This window comes from Arachis stenosperma, chromosome 2 (assembly GCF_014773155.1).
Source record: "Arachis stenosperma cultivar V10309 chromosome 2, arast.V10309.gnm1.PFL2, whole genome shotgun sequence".
Taxonomy (NCBI): Eukaryota; Viridiplantae; Streptophyta; class Magnoliopsida; order Fabales; family Fabaceae; genus Arachis; species Arachis stenosperma.
Genome location: NC_080378.1, coordinates 95,598,161 through 95,618,077, shown reverse-complemented (window position 1 = coordinate 95,618,077; position 19,917 = coordinate 95,598,161). Strand labels below are relative to the sequence as shown.

The following is a 19,917-nucleotide window of genomic DNA, read 5'->3' as shown; positions in this document are numbered from 1 at the left end:
AGTGATAAGTTAGTTCTTTCGAAAAAATTATAAAACTATCATTTTATTGACGTCTCGAAATTGTAATCATACTGTATACAATTCGTTCTTGAAGTGTTTTTGAATTAGCAAGATAAAATAATTGTTCTTGTATAGATAATAATCAAAATGTTCTTTCAATTTTAATTCGTATTAAAAACGGTCTCCCTAATTTTTAAATTAATCAAAATAATTTTTCAGTTTTAAACCGTAAATTAAAATGATTTCTTCATCAATCATTGACTGTTAAAAAATCCTATATAGCATGTTAATTTTCACATTGGCATAATATTAAAAAGAGAGAACAATCAAAATAATTTCTCTAATTTTTTTAAACTAATTAAAATAATCTTTCAATTTTAAACTATAAATCAAAAGAATAGTCGCTGATGGGGTTGCACAAAATGCTCCATCTATAGACAAAGGTGAATAAGGGACCTCATCCATTGTTGTTGAGTAGCCACTACCTACTATAAGTGAGATTTATATTATATTAGCTGACCAGTGAAACTTTCTCACTTACAAGACTTTCAATAAGTGGATTTAATACTTTGATTAAATTACAAATAATTCATTTGAATTTGTGAAATATTAGTCTTGTCATTAATTTAAATTGTGATACATTAGCTTTATCATTAATTTAATAAATTAATTTACAATTTCAACATATTGACAATTTTACTCAAGGACACTATTACTCCATCAAGGAGGCTTAAATCCCATTGTAAGGGCACCAATTGACCAAGGTCTTCTCTTCCTCCCCTTCCAAATACTATTTAACTTAGATACATAAGGGGGTTAGTATTGAAACTGCTACGAAGATGGACCAATTTTACAAGGTTTATCCCAACTTTAAATTTCAAACTACCAAAAAACAAGAATTAGTTTATTTTTGTTTAGATACTTGTCTCATTTTGTACGACGGAGCTTTATTTACACATGCATAAGAATTGATTTTACTTGAAATACTTTGCTTTTTATTTTGCGATTTGCAAGGCCTTCTTTTGCAACCAAAACTCTTCAGGTTGAATATATATAACTGTTCTGAAAGTTACTTGAAACGTAGATTTGGGTTTGAATCTGAGGTCCAGGTCCCTTAGTATGGCAGCGTCCAACCTCTTTGGTGTCGAGGTGTCGCCTGTCCGAGTTTCTCATGAGGAGGTGGAAGTAGTACCTGAGGATGTCAGTATAGTAAAGTCGATAACCACCTTTGTTGGAGTAGTTACATCTTTTATGATGGATAATTGTTTCCTTTATCTTAGAAGTTTGTTAGGACTTATATTATCAGATAAGATAAATATTCCAGTCGAGATTTTCGTCGGTAGTTACCTACTTTGAGCAGGTAAAGCTTTGCCCCTTTTTACTGATATTCGACCTCTTTAAAGAGGTCGGGTACATAGAGAAGGACACCTTTTCTGATGGGTCTTTTATCTCTTATTGGGCCTGGCTTTTATTTACTGGGTCAGGGTATGAACAGTATCCCTGCTTGAATCTGGATCCTTTTATGAATCGGGTTAAAGCATTCTGGCTATGATGTCGGTCGCCCGACGTATTTTTTGAAATTTTGAACGTTATACACCTTAAAGGGGGGAGGCAAACATTACGCGGCAGTTTTTCTTAGATTTCACGCACACTTTGATGAGGGCATTAATGGTAGTCGTGCCCCAGTCTCCCTTTATAAGGTGTTCTCCCTTCTCCTTTTCTTCTTTTCATATTTTTAAAATCATCTCCTTTCTACTATCTTAGTGAAAAAGTGCTCTTTCCCTTTTGATTTGTTGCTTCTCTAAAACCTTCAGTTTCAAGTATTTCTGTCTTATTCTTTCTGAAGATCTGTCTTGGAAGAGGAACGTTTGTGTTTTTGCTGATTGACGTGCCCACCTTCGATTCGCATTTCCTTCAAGGTTGGTTCTTTACTTGTTTTGAATACTTGTCTTTGTGCTTCTGAGTCTTTCTTGTCTGTCTGTGAAGATTTGCGAAAAAAGGAATTTATTTCTTGTGAGGATGTGATTCTTCTTTTCTTCCCTTTTTTGGAAAAAAAGTGTTGAGACCGAAACTGCTATCTTCTTGTTGTTATGCGAAAAAAAAATGTTTGCTTTGAACTATGTTGTTTTTTACTGTCGCTATGGGTGCCTTTTCCCCCAGATGGCGTTGTTGCTATGCAATAAGGTTGCATGGTAGGGATGCGATTTGATTGTTTCAGAAAAATGTGAAGAAAATGAGTTTCACTATTTTGTTGACTTTGCCCGACTTACTTTGGATGAGGTCCGACTTCTGTTTTAGTGATAATTTGTTACTTTTGTATTTGTAGGTATAGCCTTTATGACTCTCTTTGTCCTTTCGAGTATGTCAACCAAAATTCTCCCTAGTCTTCGAGCTTAGGTATATAGTACTGTCCTTTCTTGTGTCCTAGTGACCGATAGAGAGTATTGTCATGAGTTCTGTAGGCACCATAGTATATGTGAGAGTAGGAAAGACGAGAGAAACTATGAGTTAGTGGCGCCTGATCCGGAAGAGAGGGTGTGCTTTCCCCCTTTAGAGGACTCTGAGTGACCTTTCTTTTATGCTTACGACTGTTTCTTCACTCATCCAGTTATCCGATTTCCTTTTACTGCTTTCGAAATTAATGTATTGTGGTCTTGCAACCTTGCTCCTTCTCTGTTACACCCTAATTCATGGGCCTTCCTGAAAATGTACCAGCTCCTATGTCGGGAGCTGGATGTCCGACCTTCTATAAATGTGTTCTTTTATCTTTTTGTTGCAACAAAACCCTATAGTTCCACAAAAAAGTAGGGTTGGGTATCTTTCCGAGATGTTCATAGTTGGAAGGTGTTTGCCATTTTTGACGACTCTTTTCACGACTTTAAGAACCACTTTTTCAAAGTCCGGGGTATTGAGGAAGTCTGTCCTTTCTTCTTAGGCGAGAATCGTGAGCCTCATTTCCCTTATACTGGCAAGACACCTTGGTCACCTTTAAGCCTGACTATAAGGATTTAGATGACCTTGAAAAGAGTGTTGTAGACTTTTTTCCAGATGCTTGGGGCCGAACTCCTTACTTGGATACGAAAAGGTTCTTAGAGGTTCCTAACAATCTGAAGTCCGAGCTTGGTAGCTCTCTTTCTCTTGGCTTTTCTGATTTTTAGTTAACATTATTGCTTGTCTTTATTTAATTTTTTCTCTGTTATTTTGTAGAGAGCATGGCTCCGAAATTTGCTCACATGAGGACTCTAAGAAGCGCGAAAAAGAATGTGGTAGCTCAAAATCTTCAATTGTAGAAAGAACACGGATCCTCCTCCGCCCGATCTTCCCCTAAGAAGTCGGAGTCCGACCTTTCAGATTCAAACATAATCATTCCGATCCTTGCTTCCTGGCTTATACCCTTGGATCCTTCTCCTCAGTTTCCCTCTTCAGTAGAACCCCCCTCCAAGAGACAGAAGGTGGATGAGGGGAATCTACTCAAGAAATTTTGATGCATTGGCTTGGGGTGAAGAGAACGTTCTCCCTCATCACCATGTGAGTACGGATGACGTGGCCCTTCAGAATCACCTTCAAGTCCTAGCTAGAGGAGGGCTTCGCACAATCGGAGTGTGTGACACTTTGGCCAAGGAGCTGAGGGGCCCTCCTATACAGGCCACGGCTAGTGCTCTGATGGCTGCCCATGCTGATGTGGAGAGACTTAACGAGATTAAGAACGATCTGGAGCAAGAGAGGGAGACTTTGAGAACCGACCTAGAGAGAGCACGGGAGAGGTCAGTAAAGTCGGAGGATGCTGCTACTTTGGCTGAGGAGAAAATAAAGAAGTCGGAAGAGAGCTATACCCGAGTCTTTGGGAAAAAGCTGGAACTCCAAAGAGGAGCTGGAGAAGATGAAGGAGAGATTCACCGATCTTGCGGAGTCGGTCGCATTGGGGATAGACGAGATGTTTGAAAACCTACAAGCCCAGATCAAGGTCTTGGCTTTCGACCTTGATCTTTCTCTTTCTCTTTCTCTTTCTCTTTTCTTGTTTATGCTCGCAGCGCCCGCACGCTGTTGTGCGCACGCACAACCGTATTTTCCACCTAGTGTGTGTACGGACACATGCCTGTGCGTACGTGATGAGCGGATAATTTATACGCTTTTTGGCATTGTTTTTAGGTAGTTTTTAGTGAGTTCAAGCTACTTTTAGGGATGTTTTCATTAGTTTTTATGTTAAATTCACATTTCTGGACTTTACTATGAGTTTGTGTGTTTTTCTGTGATTTCAGGTAAATTCTGACTGAAATTGAGGGATTTGAGTAAAACTCTGAAAAAGGCTGACAAAAGGACTGCTGATGCTGTTGGATTCTGACCTCCCTGCACTCGAAATGGATTTTCTGGAGCTACGGAACTCCAATTGGCGCGCTCTCAACGGCGTTGGAAAGTAGACATCCAGGGCTTTCCAGCAATATATAATAGTCCATACTTTATTCGGAAGATGACGACGTAACTTGGCGTTGAACGCCAAGTACATGCTGCTGTCTGGAGTTAAACGCCAGAAAAACGTCATGATCCGGAGTTGAACGCCCAAAACACGTCATAACTCGGAGTTCAACTCCAAGAGAAGCCTCAGCTCGTGGATTGATCAAGCTCAGCCCAAGCATACACCAAGTGGGCCCCGGAAGTGGATTTATGCATCAATTACTTACTCATGTAAACCCTAGGAGCTAGTTTATTATAAATAGGATGATTTACTAATGTATTAGACATCTTTGGTCTCAGTTTTGTTTTATTCTTCATCCTAAGAGGCTATTGATCACGTTTTAGGGGGCTGGCCATTCGGCCATGCCTGAACCTTTCACTTATGTATTTTCAACGGTGGAGTTTCTGCACACCATAGATTAAGGGTGTGGAGCTCTGCTGTACCTCAAGTATCAATGCAATTCTATTTTCTTCTATTCAATTCTCTTTTATTCTTATTCCAAGATATTCATTCGCACCCAAGAACATGATGAATGTGATGATTAAATAACCCTCATTATTATTCTCACTTATGAATGCATGTGATTGACAACCACTTCCGTTCTACATGCAACAAGGCTTGAATGTGTATCTCTTAGATTCCCCAACAGAATCTTCGTGGTATAAGTTAGATAGATGACGGCATTTATGAGGATCCGGAAAGTCTCACCTTGTCTGTGGTATTCCGAGTAGGATCCTGGGAATCCGGAAAGTCTCACCTTGTCTGTGGTATTCCGAGTAGGATTCCGGTAATGAATGACTGTGACGTGCTTCAGACTTGCAAGTGCTGGGCGTTAGTGACAAACGCAAAAGAATCAAGGGATTCTATTCCAGTAGGAGCAGGAACCAACCAGTGATTAGCCGTGTTGTGACAGAGTGCGTGAGCGTAGTTTTCACTGCGAGGATGGGATGTAGCCATCAACCATGGGTGATGCCTCCAGACGATTAGTGGTGCGCGAAATTATGAACAATACTTTTTCACAACTCTCATAATCCCCGACAACAGCGCCAAAAACTTGGTGCGCTCAATACCATGGCATTACACAACTTCGCACAACTAACCAGCAAGTGCACTGGGTCGTCCAAGTAATAAACCTTACGCGAGTAAGGGTCGATCCCACGGAGATTGTTAGTATGAAGCAAGCTATGGTCATCTTGTAAATCTTTGTCAGGCAAACTCAAATGGATATGGTGATGAACGAAAATAACACAAAGGTAAAGATAGAGATACTTATGCAATTCATTGGTAGGAACTTCAGATAAGCGCATGAAGATGCCTTCCCTTCCGTCTCTCTGCTTTCCTACTGTCTTCATCCAATCCTTCTTACTCCTTTCCATGGCAAGCTTGTGTAGGGTTTCACCGTTGTCAATGGCTACCTCCCATCCTCTCAGTGAAAACGATTGCAAATGCTCTGTCACAGCACGCGGAATTCATCTGTCAGTTCTCGTTCAGGCCGGAATAGAATCCAGTGATTCTTTTGCGTCTGTCACTAACGCCCCGCCTTCAGGAGTTTGAAGCACGTCACAGTCATTCAATCATTGAATCCTACTCAGAATACCACAGACAAGGTTAGACCTTCCGGATTCTCTTGAATGCCGCCATCAGTTCTTGCCTATACCACGAAGACTCTGATCTCACGGAATGGCTGGCTCGTTTGTCAGGCGAGCACTCGGTTGTCAGGCGATCAACCATGCATCGTGTTATCAGGAATCCAAGAGATATTCACTAAGCCTTAGATGCTTGTAGAACAAGAATGGTTGTCAGTCACCTTGTTCATGGGTGAGAAGGATGATGGGCGTCAATCATCACCTTCATCAAGTTGAAGAACAAGTGATATCTTGGACAAAGAACAAGCGGAATTGAATAGAAGAACAATAGTAATTGCATTAATACTCGAGGTACAGCAGAGCTCCACACCTTAATCTATGGTGTGTAGAAACTCCACCGTTGAAGATTACATAAGCATAAGGTCTAGGCATGGCCGAATGGCCAGCCTCCCAATGATCTAAGATAGCATAAAACGAAGATAGCTACCAAAGTCTTTTTGATACAATAGTAAAAGGTCCTACTTATAGATAACTAGTAGCCTAAGGTGTACAAAGATGAGTAAATGACATAAAAATCCACTTCCGGGCCCACTTGGTGTGTGCTTGGGCTGAGCAATGAAGCATTTTCGTGTAGAGACTCTCCTTGGAGTTAAACGCCAGCTTTAGTGCCAGTTTGGGCGTTTAACTCCCAATTAGGTGCCAGTTCCGGCGTTTAACGCTGGAATTTCTTGAGGTGACTTTGAACGCCGGTTTGGGCCATCAAATCTTGGGCAAAGTATGGACTATTATATATTGCTGGAAAGCCCAGGATGTCTACTTTCCAACGCCGTTGAGAGCGCGCCAATTGGGCTTCTGTAGCTCCAGAAAATCCACTTCGAGTGCAGGGAGGTCAGAATCCAACAGCATCTGCAGTCCTTTTGAGTCTCTGGATCAGATTTTTGCTCAGATCCCTCAATTTCAGCCAGAAAATACCTGAAATCATAGAAAAACACACAAACTCATAGTAAAGTCTAGAAAAGTGAATTTTAATTAAAAACTAATAAAAATATACTAAAAACTAACTAAAAGATACTAAAAACATACTAAAAACAATGCCAAAAAGCATACAAATTATCCGCTCATCACAACACCAAACTTAAATTGTTGCTTGTCCCCAAGCAACTAAAAATCAAATAAGATAAAAGGAAGAGAATATGCAATGAACTCCAAAAACATCTATGAAGATCAGTATTAATTAGATGAGCGGGGCTTTTAGCTTTTTGTCTCTGAATAGTTTTGGCATCTCACTCTATCCTTTGTAATTCAGAATGATTGGCTTCTTTAGGAACTTAGAATCCAGATAGTGTTAATGATTCTCCTAGTAAAGTATGATGATTCTTGAACATAGCTATTTATTGAGTCTTGGCTGTGGCCCAAAGCACTCTGTCTTCCAGTATTACCACCGGATACATACATGCCACAGACACATAATTGGGTGAACCTTTTCAGATTGTGACTCAGCTTTGCTAAAGTCCCCAATTAGAGGTGTCCAGGGTTCTTAAGCACACTCTTATTGCCTTGGATCACAACTTTATTTCTTTCTTTTTCTTTCTTCTCTTTTTTTTTTCTTTTCTTTTTTTTTCGTTTTTTTTTCGTTTGCTTCCTTCTTTTTCTTGCTTCAAGAATCATTTTTAATGATTTTTCAGATCCTCAGTAACATGTCTCCTTTTTCATCATTCTTTCAAGAGCCAATATTCATGAACCACAAATTCAAAAGACATATGCACTGTTCAAGCATACATTCAGAGAACAAAAGTGTTGCCACCACATCAAATTAATTAAACTACTATAAAATTCAGAATTCATGCAATTCTTTTCATTTTCAATTAAGCATGTTTTTATTCAAGAAAGGTGATGGATTCATAGGACATTCATAACTTTAAGGCATAGACACTAAGACACTAATGATCACAAGACACAAACATGGATAAACATAAGCATAAAATTCGAAAAACAGAAGAATAAAGAACAAGGGAATCAAGGAACGGGTCCACCTTAGTGATGGCGGCTCTTCCTTTCTCTTGAAGGTCCTATGGAGTGCTTGAGCTCCTCAATGTCTCTTCCTTGTCTTTGTTGCTCCTCCCTCATGATTCTTTGGTTTTCTCTAATTTCATGAAGGATGATGGAGTGTTCTTGATGCTCCACCCTTAGTTGTCCCATGTTGGAACTCAATTCTCCTAGGGAGGTGTTCAGTTGCTCCCAATAATTTTGTGGAGGAAAGTGCATCCCTTGAGGAATCTCAGGGATCTCATGATGAGAGGGGTCTCTTGTGTACTCCATCCTTTTCTTGGTGATGGGCTTATCCTCATCAATGGGGGTATCTCCTTCTATGTCAACTCCAACTGAATAACAGAGGTGACAAATGAGATGAGGAAAGGCTAGCCTTGCCAAGGTGGAAGACTTGTCCGCCACTTTGTAGAGTTCTTGGGCTATAACCTCATGAACTTCCACTTCTTCTCCAATCATGATACTATGAATCATGATGGCCCGGTCTATGGTAACTTCGGACCGGTTGCTAGTGGGAATGATTGAGCGTTGAATGAACTCTAACCATCCTCTAGCCACGGGCTTGAGGTCATGCCTTCTTAATTGAACCGGCTTTCCTCTTGAATCTTGCTTCCATTGTGCGCCCTCTTCACATATGATTGTGAGGACTTGGTCCAACCTTTGATCAAAGTTGACCCTTCTAGTGTAAGAATGTTCATCTCCTTGCATCATAGGCAAGTTGATCGCCACCCTCACACTCTCCGGACTAAAATCCAAGTATTTCCCCCGAACCATAGTGAGATAATTCTTTGGATTCGGGTTCACACTTTGGTCATGGTTCTTGGTGATCCATGCATTGGCATAGAACTCTTGAACCATCAAGATTCCGACTTGTTGAATGGGGTTGGTGAGTACTTCCCAACCTCTTCTTCGGATCTCATGGCAGATCTCCGGATATTCACCCTTTTTGAGTGAAAAGGGGACCTCGGGGATCACCTTCTTCAAGGCCACAACTTCATAGAAGTGGACTTGATGCACCCTTGAGAGGAATCTATCCATCTCCCATGACTCGGAGGTGGAAGCTTTTGCCTTCCCTTTCCTCTTTTTAGAGGTTTCTCCGGCCTTGGATGCCATAATGGTTATGAAAAAGCAACGCTTTTACCACACCAAACTTAAAATGTTTGCTCGTCCTCGAGCAAAAGAAGAAAGAAGAGAGTAGAAGAAGAAGAAATGAGGAAGAGGGAGAAGGTGGTGTGTTCGGCCAAGAAGGGAAAGAAGGGGTGTTTAGGTTGTGTGAAAATGAAGGGTTGAAGAAGGGTATATATAGGAGAGAGAGGGGGTAATGGTTCGGCCATTATGGGTGGGTTTGGGAGGGAAAGTGGTTTGAATTTGAAGGGTGAGGTTGGTGGGGATTTATGAAGGATGGATGTGAGTGGTGAAGAGAAAGATGGGATTTGATAGGTGAAGGGTTTTTGGGGAAGAGGTTTTGAGGTGATTGGTGAGTGGGGGAAGAAGAGAGAGAGTGGTGGTGGGGTCCTGTGGGGTCCACAGATCCTGTGGTGTCAAGGAAAAGTCATCCCTGCACCAATTGGCACTCAAAATCACGTTTTGAGGCATTTCTGGCGTTAAACGCCGGGCTGGTGCCCATTCCTGGCGTTTAACGCCAGGTTGTTGCCCTTTACTGGCGTTTAACGCCAGTCTGGTGCCCCTTTCTGGCGTTAAACGCCCAGAATGGTGCCAGACTGGGCGTTAAACGCCCAACAGCTAGCATTACTGGCGTTTGAACGCCAGCTTCTTCTCCTCCAGGGTGTGCTGTTTTTCTTCCTGTTTTTCATTCTGTTTTTGCTTTTTTCATTGTTTTTGTGACTTCTTATGATCATCAACCTACAAAAAAGATAAAATAACAAAAGAAAATAGTTAACTATAAAACATTGGGTTGCCTCCCAACAAGCGCTTCTTTAATGTCAGTAGCTTGACAGATGGCTCTCATGGAGCCTCACAAATGATCAGAGCAATGTTGGACCCTCCCAACACCAAACTTAGAGTTTGAATGTGGGGGTTCAACACCAAACTTAGAGTTTGGTTGTGGCCTCCCAACACCAAACTTAGAGTTTGACTGTGGGGGCTCTGTTTGTCTCTGATTTGAGGGAAGCTCTTCAAGCTTCCTCTCCATGATGATAGAGGGGTGTCCTTGGGCCTTAAACACCAAGGATTTTTCATTCACTTGAATGATCAACTCTCCTCTATCAACATCAATCACAGCCTTTGCTGTGGCTAGGAAGGGTCTGCCAAGGATGATGGATTCATCCATGCACTTCCCAGTCTCTAGGACAATGAAATCAGTAGGAATGTAATGGTCTTCAATCTTCACCAAAACATTCTCTACAAGTCCATGAGCTTGTTTTCTTGAATTGTCTGCCATCTCTAATGAGATTCTTGTAGCTTGCACCTCAAAGATCCCTAATTTCTCCATTATAGAGAGGGGCATGAGGTTTACACTTGACCCTAAGTCACACAAGGCCTTCTTGAAGGTCATGGTGCCTATGGTACAAGGTATAGAAAACTTCCCAGGATCCTGCCTCTTTTGAGGCAGTTTCTGCCTAGACAAGTCATCCAGTTCTTTGGTGAGCAAGGGAAGTTCATCTTCCCAAGTCTCATCTCCAAATAACTTGTCATTTAGCTTCATGATTGCTCCAAGGTATTTAGCAACTTGCTCTTCAGTGACATACTCATCCTCTTCAGAGGAAGAATACTCATCAGAGCTCATGAATGGCAGAAGTAAGTCCAATGGAATCTCTATGGTCTCATTTTGAGCCTCAGATTCCCATTGTTCCTCATTGAGGAACTCAGAGGAGATTGGTGCACGCCCATTGGGGTCTTTCTCAGTGGCGTCCACCTCCTCTCTTTCCTCTCCATATTCGGCCATGTTTATGGCTTTGCACTCTCCTTTTGGATTTTCTTCTGTGTTGCTTGGGAGAGTACTAGGAGGGAGTTCAGTAATTTTCTTGCTCAGCTGACCCACTTGTCCTTCTAAATTTCTGATGGAGGACCTTGTTTCATTCATGAAACTTTGAGTGGTTTTGATTAGATCAGAGACCATTGTTGCTAAGTCAGAGGTATTCTGCTTAGAACTCTCTGTCTGTTGCTGAGAAGATGATGGAAAAGGCTTGTTATTGCCAAGCCTGTTTCTTCCACCATTATTGTTATTGAAACCTTGTTGAGGTCTCTCTTGATTCTTCCATGAGAAATTTGGGTGATTCCTCCATGAAGAATTATAGGTGTTTCCATAGGGTTCTCCTAGGTAATTCACCTCTTCCATTGAAGGGTTCTCAGGATCATAAGCTTCTTCCTCAGATGAAGCTTCCTTAGTACTACCAGGTGCATTTTGCATTCCAGACAGACTTTGAGAAATCAAGTTGACTTGTTGAGTCAATATCTTGTTCTGAGCCAATATGGCATTCAGAGTGTCAATCTCAAGAACTCCTTTCTTCTGATTAGTCCCATTGTTCACAGGATTCCTTTCAGAAGTGTACATGAATTGGTTATTTGCAACCATTTCAATCAGTTCCTGAGCCTCTGTAGGCGTCTTCTTCAGATGAAGAGATCCTCCAGCAGAGCTATCCAAAGACATCTTGGATAGTTCAGAGAGACCATCATAGAAAATACCTATGATGCTCCATTCAGAAAGCATGTCTGATGGACATCTTCTGATTAGTTGTTTGTATCTTTCCCAAGCTTCATAGAGGGATTCTCCATCCTTCTGTCTGAAGGTTTGGACTTCCACTCTAAGCTTACTCCATCTTTGTGGTGGAAAGAACTTTGCCAAGAAGGCATTGACTAGCTTTTCCCAAGAGTCCAGGCTTTCTTTAGGTTGAGAATCCAACCATATTCTAGCTCTGTCTCTTACAGCAAAAGGGAATAACATCAGTCTGTAGACCTCAGGGTCAACCCCATTAGTCTTGACTGTATCACAGATTTGCAAGAATTCAGCTAAGAACTGATGAGGATCTTCCATTGGAAGTCCATGGAACTTGCAATTCTGTTGCATTAGAGAAACTAATTGAGGCTTAAGCTCAAAGTTGTTTGCTCCAATGGCAGGGATAGAGATGCTTCTCCCATAGAAATCAGGAGTAGGTGCAGTAAAGTCACCCAGCACCTTCCTTGCATTGTTGGTATTGTTGTTGTTTTCGGCTGCCATGTGTTCTTCTTCCTTGAAGAATTCGGTCAGGTCCTCTAAAGAGAGTTGTGCTTTAGCTTCTCTTAGTTTTCTCTTCAAGGTCCTCTCAGGTTCAGGGTCAGCTTCAACAAGAATGCCTTTGTTTCTGCTCCTGCTCATAAGAAAGAGAAGGGAACAAGAAAATGTGGAATCCTCTATGTCACAGTATAGAGATTCCTTGAAGTGTCAGAGGAAAAGAGAAATAGAAAGAAGAAGGGGAAGAATAATTCGAACTTTAATTAGATAAATTTCAAATTGTGCATTAAGAAGGAGTAGTACTCCATAAATAGAAGGATGTGAGAAGGAGGGAAGAGGATTTTCGAAAATTCAATCAAAAGATTTTGAAAACATTTTGAAAAACACTTAATTGATTTTCGAAAATTGAAAGTGGAAAAGAAATCAAGTGATTTTTGAAAAAGATTTTGAAATTAGAAATCAAAAAGATTTGATTGAAAACTATTTTGAAAAAGATGAGGTTAAAAAGATTTGATTGAAAAGTTATGGTAAAAAAAATGTGATTGAGAAGATATGATTTGAAAACAATTGTAAAAGATATGTTTTGAAAATAATTTTAAAAGATTTGATTTGAAAATTAGTGACTTGCCTAACAAGAAAAGATATGATTCAAACATAAAACCTTCCTTAACAGAAAAGGCAAAAAACGTTCAATCAAATCATTAATTGTTAGTAAGTATCTTTGAAAAAGGAAAGAAATTGATTTTGAAAACATTTGATTGAAAAGATATGATTTGAAAAAGATTTGATTTTGAAAAACTTTGAAAACTTGAAAAAAAATTGATTTTGAAAACAAAATCTTCCCCCTAGCACCATCCTGGCGTTAAACGCCCAGAATGGTATACATTCTGGCGTTTAACGCCCAAAATGCTACCTCTTTGGGCGTTAAACGCCCAACCAGGTGCCCTGGCTGGCGTTTAAACGCCAGTCTGCCTTCTTCACTGGGCATTTTTGAATGCTCAGCTTTTTCTGTATAATTCCTCTGCAGCATGTTCTAAATCTTCAATTCTTTGTATCATTGACTTGAAAAGACACAAATTAAAAGTATTTTTGGATTTTTAATAATTAAAATGCAATAAGAATCAAATAACAATGCATGCAAGACACCAAACTTAGCAGTTTGTATACTACTAACACTATATGAGACACATAAACACTCAAGCCAAAAGAATTCAAAGATCAAAACAAAGAAATATATGCATGGATCCGAAAAATATAACAAGAACATGCATTTGACACTAGACTTTAAGCAAGAAACATCAAATATTTTTTTGGTTTTTATGATTTTTTTGATTTTTTTTGTGTTTTTCGAAAATTAAGTGGAAAAAGGTATCAAAATTCTTAATGAGAATTCCAGGAATCAGTGCAATGCTAGTCTAAGACTCCGGTCCAGGAATTAGACATGGCTTCACAGCCAGCCAAGCTTTCAAAGAAAGCTTCGGTCCAAAACACTAGACATGACCAAAGGTCAGCCAAGCCTTAGCAGATCACTGCTCCAAAAGCAAAATTGATGAAAATCAACAAGCTCTTGTGGTGATAAGTTGAAACCTCGGTCCAATCAGATTAGACATGGCTTCTCAGCCAGCCAGATTTCAACAAATCATCATGAAACTCTAGAATTCATCTTCAAGAATTTCGAAAAAAAATAAATACCTAATCTAAGCAACAAGATGAACCGTCAGTTGTCCAAACTAGAACAATCCCAGGCATTGTTACCAAAAGCTTCCTCAAAACTTGAACAATCCCCGGCAACGGCGCCAAAAACTTGGTGCGCGAAATTGTGATCACTAAAACTTCACACAACTAACCAGCAAGTGCACTGGGTCGTCCAAGTAATACCTTACGTGAGTAAGGGTCGATCCCACGGAGATTGTTAGCATTGAAGCAAGCTATGGTCATCTTGTAAATCTTAGTCAGGCAAACTCAAATGTATATGGTGATGAACGAAAATAACATAAAAGATAAAGATAGTGATACTTATGTATATCATTGGTGTAAGAGCTTCAGACAAGCGTATGAAGATGCCTTCCCTTCCGTCTCTCTGCTTTCCTACTGCCTTCATCCAATCCTTCTTACTCCTTTCCATGGCAAGCTCGTGTAGGGTTTCACCGTTGTCAGTGGCTACCTCCCATCCTCGCAGTGAAAGCTAATGCTCACACACTCTGTCACAGTGCGGCCAATCACCGGTTCGGTTCCCACTCCTACTGGAATAGAATCCCTCTTTTGCGTCTGTCACTAACGCCCAGCAGGTTAGAGTTTGAAGCACGTCACAGTCATTCAATCATTGAATCCTACTCAGAATACCACAGACAAGGTTAGACCTTCCGGATTCTCTTGAATGCCGCCATCAGTTCTTGCCTATACCACGAAGACTCTGATCTCACGGAATGGCTGGCTCGTTTGTCAGGCGAGCACTCGGTTGTCAGGCGATCAACCATGCATCATGTTATCAGGAATCCAAGAGATATTCACTAAGCCTTAGATGCTTGTAGAACAAGAATGGTTGTCAGTCACCTTGTTCATGGGTGAGAAGGATGATGGGCGTCAATCATCACCTTCATCAAGTTGAAGAACAAGTGATATCTTGGACAAAGAACAAGCGGAATTGAATAGAAGAACAATAGTAATTGCATTAATACTCGAGGTACAGCAGAGCTCCACACCTAGGCATAAAACGAAGATAGCTACCAAAGTCTAGGCATAAGCATAAGGTCTAGGCATGGCCGAATGGCCAGCCTCCCAATGATCTAAGATAGCATAAAACGAAGATAGCTACCAAAGTCTTTTTGATACAATAGTAAAAGGTCCTACTTATAGATAACTAGTAGCCTAAGGTGTACAAAGATGAGTAAATGACATAAAAATCCACTTCCGGGCCCACTTGGTGTGTGCTTGGGCTGAGCAATGAAGCATTTTCGTGTAGAGACTCTCCTTGGAGTTAAACGCCAGCTTTAGTGCCAGTTTGGGCGTTTAACTCCCAATTAGGTGCCAGTTCCGGCGTTTAACACTGGAATTTCTTGAGGTGACTTTGAACGCCGGTTTGGGCCATCAAATCTTGGGCAAAGTATGGACTATTATATATTGCTGGAAAGCCCAGGATGTCTACTTTCCAACGCCGTTAGGAGCGCGCTAATTGGGCTTCTGTAGCTCCAGAAAATCCACTTCGAATGCAGGGAGGTCAGAATCCAACAGCATCTGCAGTCCTTTTGAGTCTCTGGATCAGATTTTTGCTCAGATCCCTCAATTTCAGCCAGAAAATACCTGAAATCACAGAAAAACACACAAACTCATAGTAAAGTCCAGAAAAGTGAATTTTAATTAAAAACTAATAAAAATATACTAAAAACTAACTAAAAGATACTAAAAACATACTAAAAACAATGCCAAAAAGCATACAAATTATCCGCTCATCAAGAGACCATCATAGAAAATACCTATGATGCTCCATTCAGAAAGCATGTTAGAGGGACATTTTCTGATTAATTGTTTGTATCTTTCCCAAGCTTCATAGAGGGATTCTCCTTCCTTCTGTCTGAAGGTTTGGACTTCCACTCTAAGCTTACTCAATTTTTGAGGTGGAAAGAACTTTGCCAAGAAGGCATTGACTAGCTTTTCCCATGAGTCCAGGCTTTCTTTTGGTTGTGAGTCCAACCATGTCCTAGCTCTGTCTCTTACAGCAAAAGGGAATAGCATAAGTCTATAGACCTCAGGGTCTACCCCATTAGTCTTGACAGTGTCACAGATTTGCAAGAATTCAGCTAAGAACTGATGAGGATCTTCCAATGGAAGTCCATGGAACTTGCAATTCTGTTGCATTAGAGAAACTAATTGAGGCTTAAGCTCAAAGTTGTTTGCTTCAATGGCAGGGATAGAGATGCTTCTCCCATAGAAATCGGGAGTAGGTGCAGTAAAGTCACCCAGCACCTTCCTTGCATTGTTGGCATTGTTGTTGTTTTCGGCTGCCATGTGTTCTTCTTCCTTGAAGAATTCGGTCAGGTCCTCTAAAGAGAGTTGTGCTTTGGCTTCTCTTAGCTTTCGCTTCAAGGTCCTTTCAGGTTCACGGTCAGCTTCAACAAGAATGCCTTTGTCTCTGCTCCTGCTTATATGAAAGAGAAGGGAACAAGAAAATGTGGAATCCTCTATGTCACAGTATAGAGATTCCTTGAGGTGTCAGAGGAAAAGAAAAGTAGAAGACAGAAGTAGAAAATTCGAACTTATCAAAGAAGATGGAGTTCGAATTTTGCATTAAGGATAGTGTTAGTCCATAAATAGAAGGATGTGAGAAGAAGGGAAGTGATTTTCGAAAATTAATTAAAAAGATTTTGAAAACATTTTGAAAAACATCACTTTGATTTTCGAAAATAAAAGTGGAAAAGAAATCAAGTGATTTTTGAAAAAGAATTTGAAATTAGAATTTAAAAAGATTTGATTGAAAACTTATTTTGAAAAAGATGTGGTTAAGAAGATATGATTGATTTTTTTTTTTTAAAATGTGATTGAGAAGATATGATTTGAAAAACATTTAAAAAGATTTGATTTTGAAAATTAAAAACTTGACTAACAAGAAAAGATATGATTCAAACATTAAACCTTTCTCAACAGAAAAGGCAACATACTTGAATTGTTCAATCAAATCATTAATTGTTAGCAAGTATCCTTGAAAAAGGAAAGAAATTGATTTTGAAAACATTTGATTGATAAGATATGATTTGAAAAAGATTTGATTTTGAAAAACTTTGAAAACTTGAAAAAAAATTGATTTGAAAACAAAATCTTCCCCCTTGTGCCATCCTGGCGTTAAACGCCCAGAATGGTGCACATTCTGGCGTTTAACGCCCAAAACTATACCCTTTTGGGCGTTAAACGCCCAACCAGGTACCCTGGCTGGCGTTTAAACGCCAGTCTGTCCTTCTTCACTGGGCGTTTTGAACGCCCAACTTTTTCTGTGCAATTCCTCTGCTGTATGTTCTGAATCTTTAATTCTCTGTATTATTGACTTGAAAAGACACAAATTAAAAATATTTTTGGATTTTTAATAATAGGGAATAATCAAAATGCAACTAAAATCAAATAACAATGCATGCAAGACACCAAACTTAGCAGTTTGTATACTATTGACACTAACAAAATGAGAATGCACATGATAAACAACAAAACACTCAAGTCAATAGAAATTAAGGATCAAAACAAGGAAATCATCAAGAACAACTTGAAGATTAATGAAGACACATGCATGAATTCGAAAAATGCAAGAAGAACAAAAAAAACATGCAATTGACACCAAACTTAAAATAAGACACTAGACTCAAACAAGAAATTTTTGGATTTTATGAATTTTTTTGATTTTTTTGTGTTTTTCGAAAATTAAGTGGAAAAAGGTATCAAAATTCTTAATGAGAATTCCAGGAATCAGTGCAATGCTAGTCTAAGACTCCGGTCCAGGAATTAGACATGGCTTCACAGCCAGCCAAGCTTTCAAAGAAAGCTTCGGTCCAAAACACTAGACATGGCCAAAGGCCAGCCAAGCCTTAGCAGATCACTGCTCCAAAAGCAAGATTGATAAAATCAACAAGCTCTTGTGATGATAAGTTGAAACCTCGGTCCAATGAAATTAGACATGGCTTCTCAGCCAGCCAGACTTCAACAATTCATCATGAAACTCTAGAATTCACCTTCAAGAATTTCGAAAAAATTAAATACCTAATCTAAGCAACAAGATGAACCTTCAGTTGTCCAAACTGAACAATCCCCGGCAACGGCGCCAAAAACTTGGTGCGCGAAATTGTGAACAATACTTTTTCACAACTCTCATAATCCCCGGCAACGGCGCCAAAAACTTGGTGCGCTCAATACCATGGCATTACACAACTTCGCACAACTAACCAGCAAGTGCACTGGGTCGTCCAAGTAATAAACCTTACGCGAGTAAGGGTCGATCCCACGGAGATTGTTAGTATGAAGCAAGCTATGGTCATCTTGTAAATCTTAGTCAGGCAAACTCAAATGGATATGGTGATGAACGAAAATAACACAAAGGTAAAGATAGAGATACTTATGCAATTCATTGGTAGGAACTTCAGATAAGCACATGAAGATGCCTTCCCTTCCGTCTCTCTGCTTTCCTACTGTCTTCATCCAATCCTTCTTACTCCTTTCCATGGCAAGCTTGTGTAGGGTTTCACCGTTGTCAATGGCTACCTCCCATCCTCTCAGTGAAAACGATTGCAAATGCTCTGTCACAGCACGCGGAATTCATCTGTCGGTTCTCGTTCAGGCCGGAATAGAATCCAGTGATTCTTTTGCGTCTGTCACTAACGCCCCGCCTTCAGGAGTTTGAAGCACGTCACAGTCATTCAATCATTGAATCCTACTCAGAATACCACAGACAAGGTTAGACCTTCCGGATTCTCTTGAATGCCGCCATCAATTCTTGCCTATACCACGAAGACTCTGATCTCACGGAATGGCTGGCTCGTTTGTCAGGCGAGCACTCGGTTGTCAGGCGATCAACCATGCATCGTGTATCAGGAATCCAAGGGATAAACACTAGGGCCTTGTTGCTTTGTAGAACAAAGTGGTTGTCAGTCACTTTGTTCATAAGTGAGAATGATGATGAGTGTCACGGATCATCACATTCATCAAGTTGAAGAACAAGTGATATCTTGGACAAAGAACAAGCGGAATTGAATAGAAGAACAATAGTAATTGCATTAATACTCGAGGTACAGCAGAGCTCCACACCTTAATCTATGGTGTGTAGAAACTCCACCGTTGAAAATACATAAGAACATGGTCTAGGCATGGCCGAATGGCCAGCCTCCCAAAGTGGGTTCAATCATAAAAACATGATCAAAAGCTCCAGAAAATCCACTTCGAGTGCAGGGAGGTCAGAATCCAACAGCATCTGCAGTCCTTTTCAATCTCTGAATCAGATTTTTGCTCAGAACCTTCAATTTCAGCCAGAAAATACCTGAAATCACAGAAAAACACACAAACTCATAGTAAAGTCCAGAAAAGTGAATTTTAATTAAAAACTAATAAAAATATACTAAAAACTAACTAAAAGATACTAAAAACATACTAAAAACAATGCCAAAAAGCATACAAATTATCCGCTCATCAAGAGACCATCATAGAAAATACCTATGATGCTCCATTCAGAAAGCATGTTAGAGGGACATTTTCTGATTAATTGTTTGTATCTTTCCCAAGCTTCATAGAGGGATTCTCCTTCCTTCTGTCTGAAGGTTTGGACTTCCACTCTAAGCTTACTCAATTTTTGAGGTGGAAAGAACTTTGCCAAGAAGGCATTGACTAGCTTTTCCCATGAGTCCAGGCTTTCTTTTGGTTGTGAGTCCAACCATGTCCTAGCTCTGTCTCTTACAGCAAAAGGGAATAGCATAAGTCTATAGACCTCAGGGTCTACCCCATTAGTCTTGACATTGTCACAGATTTGCAAGAATTCAGCTAAGAACTGATGAGGATCTTCCAATGGAAGTCCATGGAACTTGCAATTCTGTTGCATTAGAGAAACTAATTGAGGCTTAAACTCAAAGTTGTTTGCTTCAATGGCAGGGATAGAGATGCTTCTCCCATAGAAATCGGGAGTAGGTGCAGTAAAG

The 19,917-nt window shown here is 40.1% G+C and overlaps 2 non-coding genes across 2 annotated transcripts; both read left to right on the top strand.

Moving 5' to 3' along the window:
* The first annotated feature begins 15,748 nt into the window (after positions 1-15,748).
* On the top strand, positions 15,749-15,856 carry LOC130964163 (small nucleolar RNA R71). The gene has a single exon (XR_009080270.1). It is a non-coding gene; the product is annotated as a small nucleolar RNA R71 (small nucleolar RNA).
* Positions 15,857-19,457: 3,601 nt separating this feature from the next.
* LOC130964162 (small nucleolar RNA R71) lies at positions 19,458-19,565 on the top strand. Its single transcript, XR_009080269.1, has one exon. It is a non-coding gene; the product is annotated as a small nucleolar RNA R71 (small nucleolar RNA).
* The last annotated feature ends 352 nt before the right edge of the window (positions 19,566-19,917 follow it).